This window comes from Hippoglossus stenolepis, chromosome 12 (genome assembly GCF_022539355.2).
Source record: "Hippoglossus stenolepis isolate QCI-W04-F060 chromosome 12, HSTE1.2, whole genome shotgun sequence".
Classification (NCBI taxonomy): Eukaryota; Metazoa; Chordata; class Actinopteri; order Pleuronectiformes; family Pleuronectidae; genus Hippoglossus; species Hippoglossus stenolepis.
In genome coordinates this window covers 8,635,381-8,648,502 of record NC_061494.1, presented here as the reverse complement: position 1 = coordinate 8,648,502, position 13,122 = coordinate 8,635,381, and the positions used below count along the sequence as shown (strand labels likewise).

General features: G+C 36.6%; 1 protein-coding gene and 1 long non-coding RNA gene across 2 annotated transcripts in view; both read left to right on the top strand.

Moving 5' to 3' along the window:
• The window catches only part of eif2ak2 (eukaryotic translation initiation factor 2-alpha kinase 2), a 56,948-nt gene that overhangs the window by 42,780 nt on the left and 1,046 nt on the right, over positions 1-13,122 (top strand). The window lies entirely within an intron of this gene.
• LOC124854548 lies at positions 7,453-8,451 on the top strand. Its single transcript, XR_007034748.1, has 3 exons — positions 7,453-7,477; positions 7,579-7,641; positions 7,906-8,451. It is a non-coding gene; the product is annotated as an uncharacterized LOC124854548 (long non-coding RNA).

Here is a 13,122-nt window from a genome sequence, read left to right as displayed (position 1 = left end):
ATTGCACACACTTGCACTATTGTTTTCTTTTTTTTCTTTGGGTGTATATATATATTTTAGATATGTATATTTTTATTTTAAATTTTAAATTTTGATTGAGCATTGTTATAGAGAGCCTGTGACCCAAGCGACTTTCATTGCAAGCGACTGCTTGATGTTATCGTTGTGCATATAGTAATAAACTCTTTGAATCATGAATCCTTGAATGTCTCCTCTGAGTATCATAGCCATTCTTTCTTGGGTGTGGTTAGAAAACTTTACCAAGGAATACAGAAGGGTATAATATGTTGATATATGTATAAAGCAGATGTAAAATAAATGTGAAGTCAATATTATAAATTCACCCCTATATTGTTTACACATTAATGTGTCCTTTAATTGCAGCAGAAACCAAGTCTGCTCACTGCCTCCTGAATCAATAACATCTTTGTGTAAGTCAGCGGTGAGTGATCAGGTACCCACTAATGCCTTCTGGGTCAACTTTGCTGTCTGACTAAAGGGTTGACAATTTCTCCATGGAGTTACACCCAGGGTAGTCTGCAACGGTGAGTGTATCCTGAAGGTGTGGGGAGGAGCAAGATGCAAGCCAAGCATATGTGCTGCTGAACACATGTCCTTAGAGGAGCTTGTTGGAGAAGCAACCTGCCAAGGTGGAAGTAGATCACAGTGGCAATTCATGGTTTCATTTGATGTATCATTAATGTGAAGTGCTACTTGTTAATTGCAGCAATGTAGTAAATAACTAGAGTGTGAATGACAACAGCTTTGAAGAGACAGATTTCAAAGGGAATTCTCACTTGACTACTGTCAGGAAAAAGACTCACCATGATTACATTGAAGTGAAAAGAGCGGTCGATACATAGTCTCCAGTAAGAGTACAACTGTGCTTCTCACCTCTGTACGCTGAATATACACAACTGAACTGTATATATAAAGATGGACTAACGTCTCCACTTCCTCAAGAAAAATGAAGCTTAAATATCCCAGATAGGGAGGCACTGCTGCCATCTGGTGATTTTGGCCCGTTTTTTAGAACTGATCTGCATGTAAGTGATCGTGGTGTGGAGCTGCTGTTCAAGTTCCACTGATACACAACAAGGTCAATCACAAATCCCAGTCTCAGTCAATCATGTAGTTTCACCCCCTGTTTTTAGCATCTAACAATAGTTAAACCAAACACCAGAAAATGATCCTTGAACAAACAATCAGTTTGGTAAATTACCTAAAATGATAAAACCATCTTTGAGAAAAACTATCTGAGTTTTTATTTTTTGGTCCATGTCCCATCCATTAACATGGAGGAGGCAGGATTCCATGACCTATACTGCAGCCTGTCACCAGGGAGCAATAAAAATGATTGTAGCCTCACTTTGGGGGAGCAGTCAAGTCTTCATCTTTATAAACAGTCTATGCTGCCTGCAGATACTGTTTGAAAACTCATATGATAGATTCAAGAAATAAACATTTTTGACACATCTGATTAATCTAATTAAATATTTCCTCCCTGTCATAAGTTCACCTACAAAGTATTGAGCAAAGAGGTACCCTGTGGGAGGTAAGACTATCAAGCAAGCCCAACAAAATGCCTCGTAGGCCCTGGTCTGCTCTTTAACCTTGATCCGACTGGGACAGCAAAGTGTTAATTCTTCTCTCAGCATCAAATATAATAACTGAGCCAAGCCAATGGCCCATCTGGCCATGTTAAGAAAGTGGGAAAAATTCCTGGATCACACCACCTGGATCAGCTCCAAAAATGTAACGATGTTATTTCCTTGTTAAATTGCCCCACCCCTCCACAAAATTTCATGGAAATTGGTTTAGTAGTTTGAAATCTGCTGACAGACATCACAGCAAACTGTACGCTGTGATAAAAGGGCTCATATTAACAGTGTGTAACAACACAGATGAAATGGCAAAATCAATCGTATATATATATATGTTGTTATGTCAAACACTTTGGGGTTTCCTTGAGGTCACTGTGTCGAGGCCAGTGCTATGATGATGTCATCAACCCGAGCTGACATCAACTTCACTGTAAGCACTTGTGGACATTACTAGGAGTACAGATTATAGTTGCTTTACTATAACTATTAATGTATATCTTTGAAACACTAAAAGTATTGCAAATATCACCATATACTGAGGAATTTACATATCATGGCCCTTTAAGTTTTATTGAAATATCACTATATTCTGAAATCTGTGCTTATGTCTGTCATTATTTTCTGCTAGGGAACCCATGATGTCGTCATCACAAAGCGTTAATGAGTACAAGTGACTCCATTCATGGACTCATCAAACACTCTCAAGGATCAGGTCTGTTCTCTGTTTAAAAAAATAACTGTAGTGCTTAAAGCAATAGTTTACCTCATCAAAAGAGTACCTATATAAGGAAAATAGTATTGTCAGGCGAAAGGTTCATTTGCGTCTGTGTTGTAGAACTTGCTTTTATTACCGGGTGATCATGTGGGTGTCTGCTTCTCTTGAAGCCTGAATCATAAACATTTAAAATGGGTAGTTAGATTTTACCACTAGGCTATAGGTACTAATACTGACTTATAAGTCTATATTAGTACCTATAACTGACATAAAATCCAGTATTAGTAACTATAATCTGCCACCACTCTAAAGAAACTTGTGACATAGATTCAAAGGCTACAACAATGTTGTACGGCTGCTTATAAATCAAATAAATGTAGAAAATCAAACAAACTGTTGTCATTTCACAGGTCAATAAGTGATCACTAACTAGAGAAAGAAAATATGTATCTTAAAGAATATATTTGGTAGCTCATTAGCCTATTAGACAGCAACAGCTAACTTTAGCATTCAACCTTCCATTAGAAACTGTTTCATAATTGAAAATATCAATGCACATCTTTTTACACATTTATTTGGAGGCTGTAGATAAAGCTCTGAGTGTAGTCATGACTATAAAATGGCAACGATGTGAATATGGTCTCTGGAGAGCAACCTTGTATCATAATTGAGGCTTAAAGCTGTTGTATTATAAGGAAAATAAAAAAAATATACATAGAATACTTCACTCTTTGGCCAAAGTTTAGATTAACTATTATTTGACAAATCTAAATCTAACCACGTTTAAAAACACTTTGATGTAAATAAACTTTAAATTAGTGAGACCTCTGAATACTACCTATTTCTTCCCTTCCTCCTGATTGGCTGGAGAAAGAGATGCATATTCCTCTTCATGGTCACAACAAGCTATATTTAAAAAACAAATATGAGATTCATATTTTTTATACTGATAGTAGTAACTCCTAATATGACAGTACATCATACAGAGGCTAAATTATTGGTCAAACACGATAATTATCATCCATCTGCTTAAACTGGAGATCCTCTGACAGACTGTCGCTGTAGCTGCTACGACGATATGGAGGAGGACATGCCTGCGTCCAAAACCATTGATTTTAAATGTATATCTTATATTTACTTTATCCTCTCAGGTTGCTGTAGAGAAACAAGGGTAGGGCCGATAAGTGTGATAACACACCAACCAGAGATGATGCTATGATAATTGTCATGCTTCACTGTAAGCACTTATGGACATTACTAGGAGTACAGATTATGGTTAACTTCTATAACTATTTAGTATTTATATATACTGAGCACTAAAGTATTACTGAAGGAATTTCTGGGTGCAGCATGGGTGGTGTTTCTTTATATCACCATATACTGAAATTTACATATACTAGGCACTAAAGTTTTATTGAAATATCACTATATTCTAGAAATCTGTACTTATGTCTGTCATTGTTTTCTGCTAGGGAACCCATGATATTGTCATCACAAAGCGAACCAATGGTACAAGTGACTCCTGTATTCATGGACTCATCAAACACTCTCAAGGATCAAGTCTATTCTCTCATTTTAAAAAAAAAAACTGTAAGTAGCAAAGCAATAGTTGCACTCATCAGAGTGCTATATAAGAGGAAAATAGTATTGTCAGACAGAAGAAAAGGTTAAATTTCGTCTGTGTTCTGGGAACACGACTTTGTGCCTGAGTCGTCATGTGGGTGTCTGCTTTTATGTTAGAAAGCCTCGATCATAAGGCATTTAAGCCAGGTAGTTGGAATTTGCTGCAGGCTATAGGTACTAATACTGACCTCTGTAGTCCAAGTAGTAGTAACTATAATCTGCTATACCACTCCTAAAACTTGTGGCAGCAATTCAAGGGCAATCATGTTACATACGGCTGCTTATAAGTCAAATAAACACAGAGAATCTGACAAACTGTTTTCATTTCACAGGTCAATAAGTGATCACCAGCTGAAAGAAAATACATATATTAAAGAATATATTTGGTAGCTCATTAACTACTATTAGACAGCAACAGCCTAACTTTAGCATTCAACCACTTCCATTAGGGCTGTTTTTTCATAAAAAGTGAAATATCAATGCACATCTTTACATTTATTTAGGCTGTAGATAAAGCTCTGAGTGTGATGTGACTATAAAATGCTTAACCTGATATGAAAATATGGTCTCTGGAGGGGAGCAGCATTGTATCATAATTGAGGCTTAAAGCTGTTGTATTATAGGAAAATAAAAAAATACATGAATACTTTCATATACAGCCAAGTTTAATTTAACTATTATTTGACAAATCTACAAATCCTTACATTTAAAAACATGCTGATGTAAATAAACTTTAAATTGGTAGGGACCTCTGACTAAGCTGCTTATGTCTTTTACATCCTCCTGATTAGCTGGAGAAGAGATGCATATTCCTCTTCATGGTCTAACAAGCCTATGTTAAAAAACAAATATAGGATTCATATTTTTTATACTGATATTGATAACTCTTAATACTGACAGTACATCATACGGAGGGCTAAATTATTGGTCAAACGATAATTATCATCCATCTGGCAAAGCTGGGATCCTCAGCCAGACTGTCGCTGTAGCTACCGACATTGTGGAGGACATACACACGTCCAAAACCATTGATTTTAAATGTATATCTTATATTTACTCTATCTCTCAGGTTGCTGTAAGCGAGGTGGCCGATGATGTGAGTAACACATCAATGAAGATGATACTTTGTGATGATGTCATCAACTTCAACACCGACTTGACCTCGACACATCAACTTCACTGTAACTTTTTATGGACATTACTAGGGTACAGATTATGGTTAACTACTATAACTATTTAGTATTTATATATACTGAGCACTAAAGTATTACTGAAAGTCAGGTAAGACTAAAAGGCAAGGATTGCATGATGTACATTTATTTTCTGGTAATTGGTGTAGTCATGTACAAGACATTACCGTGTTTTTTTTTTTACTATTATGGTTAAAAAATTGTAAACCTCTACAGATTTACATCACAGTTGATTCCATAAAGTCTCTTGGAAAAAGGAAGCTATGGTCATGTGTACAAAGTAAGACAAATACTGCTGAAGAAAGTATACCTCAGTTATCGTGGTAAAAGGTAAGTTGAGTATGCAACTCTTCAGTGCAATGTACATGTTTGTTCAAGTGACTTTTCAGTAACTGATGCGCAGGATTGTTTTCTTTAAGAAAAATTAGCAGAAAAGCTCTGCGAGTGAAGGCATTATCAGACATCACACCAACGTGTGCGATACTGATTGTTGGATGGAGGATACAAGGTTACAAACCAGAACAATTCAGCAGACCAGCAGCTCTTCTGAGTAAGTCTCATCCACTAATCATTATATTTTATTTACTAAAAATGAATGTGTGACATTGCACCAAATGTTTTTTGTTTCCTATCAGGAATCATCGCCACGGATTCCTTTACATTCAAGTGGAGTTATGTGGCTCAAAACTACTGAGACACTGGATAAATGAGAGGAATAAAGAACTCGCAGACTCCAACAGGCAGAGCACTTGAGAGTCTAGCCATCGCTCAACAAATAGTCAGTGAGTCAGAGTACATTCACTCCAAAAAAACTCATCCACAGGGACCTGAAGGTCAGACAAAGTTCTTCTGTCTTAAAATGACTGAAGTACAGGCATTGGAGATTTGTGATTCATATTACCATCAATGTGTTTTTGTGTACTTCCCCACTTACATCCCACATTCAGGATACATGTGGAAAAGAGAGAAACCCTGAAGCAAATACTTTATTTGCCTACCATATGAAGCTGTTTTAGAATGAAAATTCCCAGGTTGTGTTTGTCTTTTTATTTTTAATGTTGTGCCTGGATTTTAGATTCGTTATATAAGGCTGAGTTTCTCAGACCATATTTTAGAGAACACGATTCAATATTTACACACCAGGTTTTATTCTTGGGTAGAAGCAAAAGAGGATTGCATTTTCATCATGTTATGTCATTGTCATTATAACTTTAGAGCGGCACTGTGTACCTCCTTGTTGGAGGTAATTACATCATTGAAGGAGCTTGTTCTTAATTGCTGTATTAATTGCTGCTTTTTTTCTTTTCAATGTTTAGCCTGCAACATCCTGTTTGGACAGGATAGAGCCAGTGAATTGGAGACTTGGTCCTGGTCACTGCTGATGATGACGTGATGAAACCCCCAATGGAGAACTAACAAATCAAGACCTTTTCTTACATGGCTCCCGAACAAGTGAATGCCTTTGATTTTCCTGTTATTGGTTTAAAATGCATCAATGCTCCCATCCTGTACTAATTCTGTGATACACAACACATCCCTCATATAAAACACAAGCTTACATCAAATTCAGTAATTGTATTTCCACACAGACTGAGTCAGTGATGTAAAAATATAATGCAATAGTATTTCATCAATGTTATAATATACATTTCAGTTTTCACTTTGCACTGGAGGGATTTACAAATACATTAATAAAAAATAAATGCTATTCTCTCATTTCACATAAACAATAAGACAAAATAGAACGTTTTTAATGTGCATCCTAAAATAAGTGTTTGAATTTAGAGATAAATTTAATAAAACTGTAGATTTATGTTTCACTTTTTCTTTTGTTAAAAATGTATCTGCTCATCGAAATTCACAGATTTGATTCGCCAAGTGGCGTCACGTGAGATGATTTAGTGTAAATATTCTCGAGGCCTGTAGAGGTAGTTACACCTTACTATGTGTTTTCCTTTGAATTCTCATTCATCATTATATAAGGAGACTAAGATGAGTCCAGAGTTCAAACAGTTACAGCTTTACACATTAAAAATTAAGAATTGAAGACAAACAACATGAAACAATTAAAAGCAGTTTGAAGATTGGATGAAAATCCAATATTATATCGGCCTAAAAATTTTTTTACAAAAGAGAAAAATGAAATAAAATATTTTTAAAATAGTCAGTAGTGAGTCAGTTACTTATGAAATAACTTGTTAATATAAATGCAATATCTTAATACTGTGTTGTTATTTTACTACACAAGTTTGAGAACATCTATGACCGGAAGGTGGACATATTCGCCTTCGGGCTGATATACTTTGAGCTCCTCTGGAAAGTCTACTGGCCATGAAAGAGTGAAGGTGAGTCGTCAATGTCCCGAATATTATTATTATTATTAAGTGTCACCAGATAAAATCATGGTAACTTGCCTATTCATTCTTTTTATCACTGCATAAACCAGGTTTTCAAAGATGCCAGAAATCAGAAGTTCCCCAGAGAGTTTCCACTTACTTTTTCTCAAGAGGTAAATATCCATATTCATTTTATCCTAACTTCTTCTTTCATCACATGAAGAAGCAGTGTTTCCCTAAGTGTGTCAGTTAGCCATGATGGTCAGCAACAGAGCAGCAGGGAGGCTGACATATAACATGATGACAGTAATGTAAAATATCAAGCAGCACACACAACAGTGTTATGAGAAGATTTTAGAAATGTTGCAGCATGACAGAATTTCTTGGTTGAATAACTGTAATTAAAGCTTTTACTTCTGCTGTTTGTTTTTCTCCAGGAACAAATAATGAAGTCAATGCTGTGTAAGGAGCCAAAACAACGAGCTGAAGCAAGTGCTCTAAAGGCAGAGCTGGAAAAGTTGGCTCACATTCTCAACCCTCAAAAAACTGAACATCAGCAAAATGTAACAGTCTGACAGTCACACACGCAGGAGGTTATAAACATCTGTCTCCTCTGATTATACATTTTGATGTTATATGATTTTTTTGCAAACGGTTGATGGCTTTTATTGTGCTTTAACCTGAGATCTGTAGCCTACATACAACTCACACTCAACTACACACACACACACACACACACACACACACACACACACACACACACACACACACACACACACACACACACAAACAGACCGGTTGAATACACTTATTGTAAGTCGCTTTGGATAAAAGCGTCAGGTAAATGAAATGTAATCAAGTGATATTTGATTCAATAATGGAAATGTCTTCTATGTTATGTAAAAGTGTTTTAAATCATTACAGCCATTGCTTTGTATTGATTATCATAAGGGGGAAATAAAATTGTGGTTATCTATTTGTTATCTGTCTATCTGCTATCATGATTGTAGGAGCCATAAATATATTAAGTTAAAGAAGAATATTATTATTATTATTATTATTATTTTGGTTATGTCTGTGGACATATTTTGTCACCGCATTAGCGTCACAGCCAAACAAGATACAGCCACAAAACTTTACAGGTAGTCCGGGTCAAAATGAAGGCCACTCCTAAAAATAAATGTGGTCCAACCTGGAATATTACCATGTGGATGCAGTAGGTGCAGTTGCAAGATGGTTTGTAGTTGAAACTTGGATACAGTGATCCACAGCTGCAGACAGCCTGTCAGGACTACAGAGACACATCCCACTGGAATGAGGGTCGTTTGTTCTGTGCCATGAACAGTCAACTTGACCAGTTAACACTCAGTGGAAGTTGGGTGATGCAGCAGGACATAGCCCCTAACAACCAAGTTACTCTACCACAGAATCACCTTTTGGAGTCAGAGCCTCGACCTTAACAGAGCAGAGACAATGTGAAATGACATCCAGACTATTCTGTAGGAAGAATGATCCAACAGTCCTCCTGATCACTGTGCAGGTCTGATCCACAGCTAGAGAAAGTCCTTTTTTTGTTTGATGTTGTTGCTGCCAATGGTGGTTTTCACCAGTCACTAAGGGTTTACTTATATTTTCACCAGCAGTGTGAATATTTAAGGGATGTATTCAACAAAGACCAATTAATCTCGAAAACCTGAGGTCATATTATTTTATTGTCACTGATGTTCACAGCAGGACTCACCACATGGGGGCAGTCTAATGTTTCCTAATGTGTTTTGATAAAGGACATGTTGAGACAAGCAAGAATATATCAGAAATACTTGCAGAAAATATACACTGTTGTGTTTTTACATTACATTATCACATTACATGTATTTTAGTTGACGCTTTTATCCAAAGCGACTTCCAATTAGTACATTCAACATCTATGAGGGCCATTCGGGTTCAGCATCTTGCCCAAGGATGGCAAGAAGGCATGGGCTGGAATTGAACCACCAACCTGCTGCTCCCACTCCTCAACCACAGCCATCCTTGGACAGTGTAAACAAAATTCTACTACCACTGCCCAAAAAAATGGCGAAACACTGACAGAATATATACAGCGTAAATATAGATAATAATAATACAGCACTTTTCAACAAAACAAACAAAGCAAATGGTTAAAATGAAGAAGAAAGTACAAAATAATAATGGAAATAGTAGTATTAACAGTATCACCAGCAAAGCACCCCACACCATCACACCTCCTCCTCCATGCTTCATGGTGGGAACCACACATGTAGAGACCATCCGCTCACCTTTTCTGCATCTTACAAAGACATGGTGGTTGGAACCAAAATCAGACCAAAGTACAGATTTCCACTGGTTTAATGTCCATTCCTTGTGTTCTTGGCCCAAGCAAGTCTCTTCTTCTTGTTGTTCTTCCTCAGTAGTGGCTTCTTTGCAGGAATTCGACCATGAAGGCCTGATTCACGCAGTCTCCCTGGACAGCTGATGTTGAGATGTGTCGGCTACTTGAACTCTGCGAAGCATTTATGTTGCCTCTAATCTGAGGTGCTGTTAATTTGCGGTTTCTGAGTCTGGTAACTCTAATGAACTTATCCTCGGCAGCAGAGGTAACTCTTGGTCTTCCTGTCCTGGGGCGATCCTCATGAGAGCCAGTTTCATCATAGTGATTCTCTCTGAGGTTTCTCATTCTTTTTACCCTGTTAAAGGTTTTTTAGTAGTTTTCCATACTCTTGTTGAGGGTTAAGGGCAGAGGATGTCACACCATGTTAAAGCCCTATGAGACAAATTGTGATTTGTGAATATGGGCTATACAAATAAAAATTGATTGATTGATTGATTGATTGAACAACAACTAACAATAAATATGACAATTTATTGCACATTTATTTTCTAAGCTTTTCTAAAGTACATGACGAACAATCAACAATTTTCAAAAACATTAAATGATGTGTGACTTTGCTCTAAGCTATAGAGCTAATAGTAAACAATGTGCATCTTACTGAATCAGGTTTTGTGCATGGATGTTGGACATATAATTGGCCCCTCTGTATAAATTGTGGCCCTTTATGGCCCCTGTGTTAGAAAAACCTAGATCAGCCACTGACTTCACTGCCCTGTCATTATATTTTGATGTTGTAGACTTGCAGCAAATTTCCAAAATGCGCAAAGGCACAGCAAAGAGGTAAGTAAGAAGATGCTGATAATGTCAGTTTATTTCGATGTTATTTGTTCAACATCTTAATCTCTATATTGTGACTATCTGATGCGTCAAGGCTGTAACTGATTTCAATGGCAAGACTCCAGGAACAGTCAGTGTAAGGAAACACCAGCCCAGTCAGTAATTTCAAGGTATGGAAAATGAAAATCATAGATTGCAATAATAATGTGTTTTCAGTATTTTTTGTGTGTTGCCCATTTGTTACAGTTTTAACTTTTGTTTCAACATTATTTATGTTTATCTTAGATTTACATTGGAATATGACTGCATAGAGTGTATCGGCAAAGGAGCCTTTGGTCAGGTTTTCAAGGCAAAAGAAAACTGCTGGACAAGTACTGTGCTGTAAAGATTGTCCGCTGCAAAGTGTGAGTCATTTTTTAATGAGCGGGTTGTATTTTTATTTGGTACAAATAATTGCCAGATGACAGATGCAAAGTACAAAATAAGTTTTCAGTTTTCTGAACTGAGCCATATTCTTCTTCTTCATTGGATCAGAAAATTCCCATGAGTGGTGGGAGCATTATCAGACCTCCATCACTGCAATATTGTGCGATACTACACATGTTGGACGGAGGATTCCAGTTACCAAATGGACAGTACGTCTGACAGTAGCAGTGGTTCTCAGTAAGTCTTTTACACTTGATGAAATCCTTTTATTTATTTTCCCAAAATTTGAGATTTCGAGAATATTGTCGAAATATTACAAGACTAAAGTAATAATTGAGAAGTAAGTCGTAATATTACAAAAAATTGAATTGTAATTTAATGAAAAACGTCATAATATTGGAGAATAAAGAAAAGAAGATTTTTAGGAAGTAAGCATCAAGAAAATTGTGTCCACTCCTTCTGGATCTCGAACCAATCTCATTTTTCATGAGAAACTACAAAACTTTTTTGAGTATCAAACAGATGAAACCCACAACAGTCCTGCAGTTGACTACTAAAAGTTTCTTCCACCAAAAGAGGCAATTTCCTCCAAGTCTGTGCGGTTCTTTATTGATACTTGCTTTCAATGACATGTAGCCTAAAACCTAAAAAAGCCTAAAAATATTTCATTCTCCTAATGTTGTGACTTTTTGTCATAGTACTATTGCCTTTTCTTGAAATATTACAACTATATCTTGTTCATTATGACTATGTTTCTATTAATATTACGACTTTATTCTCGAAATCTCAGTTCCCCACCCCCCACCCTTTAAGTGGCCTTAATACTCTGTCATAATCTACAAACATGTCATGTTATAGAAAAAGTAACATCAGAGTAATTCTTAACTTTCCAGGTCAAGTGGTAATTCATCGGTCAAGTACCTCTACATTCAGATGGAGTTGTGTGACACCAAAACACTCAGAGTGTGGATCGATGAGAAAGACACTCAGAATGTGAAGAAATCTTTGCGAGACTCTAAGAGAAGGGAAGAGAGTCAAACCATCGCTAAGCAAATAGTCAGTGGAGTTGATTACATTCACTCCAACATGCTCATCCACAGAGACCTGAAGGTGAGACGACGTGGGTAATCATCACTTGATCCATCAAGTCACTCCAGAAGCTACATCTGTGTGCGTTTATGTCTTTCCTCTGCGTAGCCTGCCAACATCCTGTTTGGGGCGGGACAGACAAGTTAAAAAAGGAGACTTTGGTCTGGTCACTGCTGAGAATGACGATGATGCTGAAAACCTGATCGAGAGAACAGAGTACAAAGGAACCCCATCCTACATGGCTCCTGAGCAGGTGAGATGGTCCACATGGATATTAAGTTAGGTTTCCTCAGTATTGTTGAATTATGGTGGTCAAAGGGAGCAATTAACAAGCAGTGCTGCTCTTTTTTTTATACTGTGTTTTCATGACAGAAGAGCAGGAGCACTTATGACAGAAAAGTGGACATATTTGCTTTGGGGTTAATTTATTTTGAACTTCTTTGGAACCTGTCAGGAGAGAGGAAACTGGTGAGTTGTTCTCAGACACATTATGCTATAAACTGTACAGTGTCAGTTTTACACTTTAAAAGTTCTAAGATCACTGTACAGTTCACACTACACTGTAAAAAAGTTAATTTTTAACTGCAATTCTATGACAAAATCAATTTTGTTTACAGTTTTTGTTTTGTTTTGTCAAATTACAATAAACAATTAGTAAAATAACATGTTTGTTTTTTTTATTTACTTGCCAATTACGAAACACAGCTCAAAACTGTAAATGATATTGACAAATATTTGGAACTTTTAAAAGTGGTAATGTTTCTTACCCTGTAAAATTTAAAATAAAGTTGGTTTACAGCATTTCATGCAAGTATATTATTGACAGAATGTTGTTTTTTAAACGGAACAATATAGAGCAAGATTGAGACAGTTATCATCTGCTCTGCAGCGAAGTTCACCAATGACCAATCTAGCAGAAATTTGGCAAACTTAAAATCAAATAGGAACAACC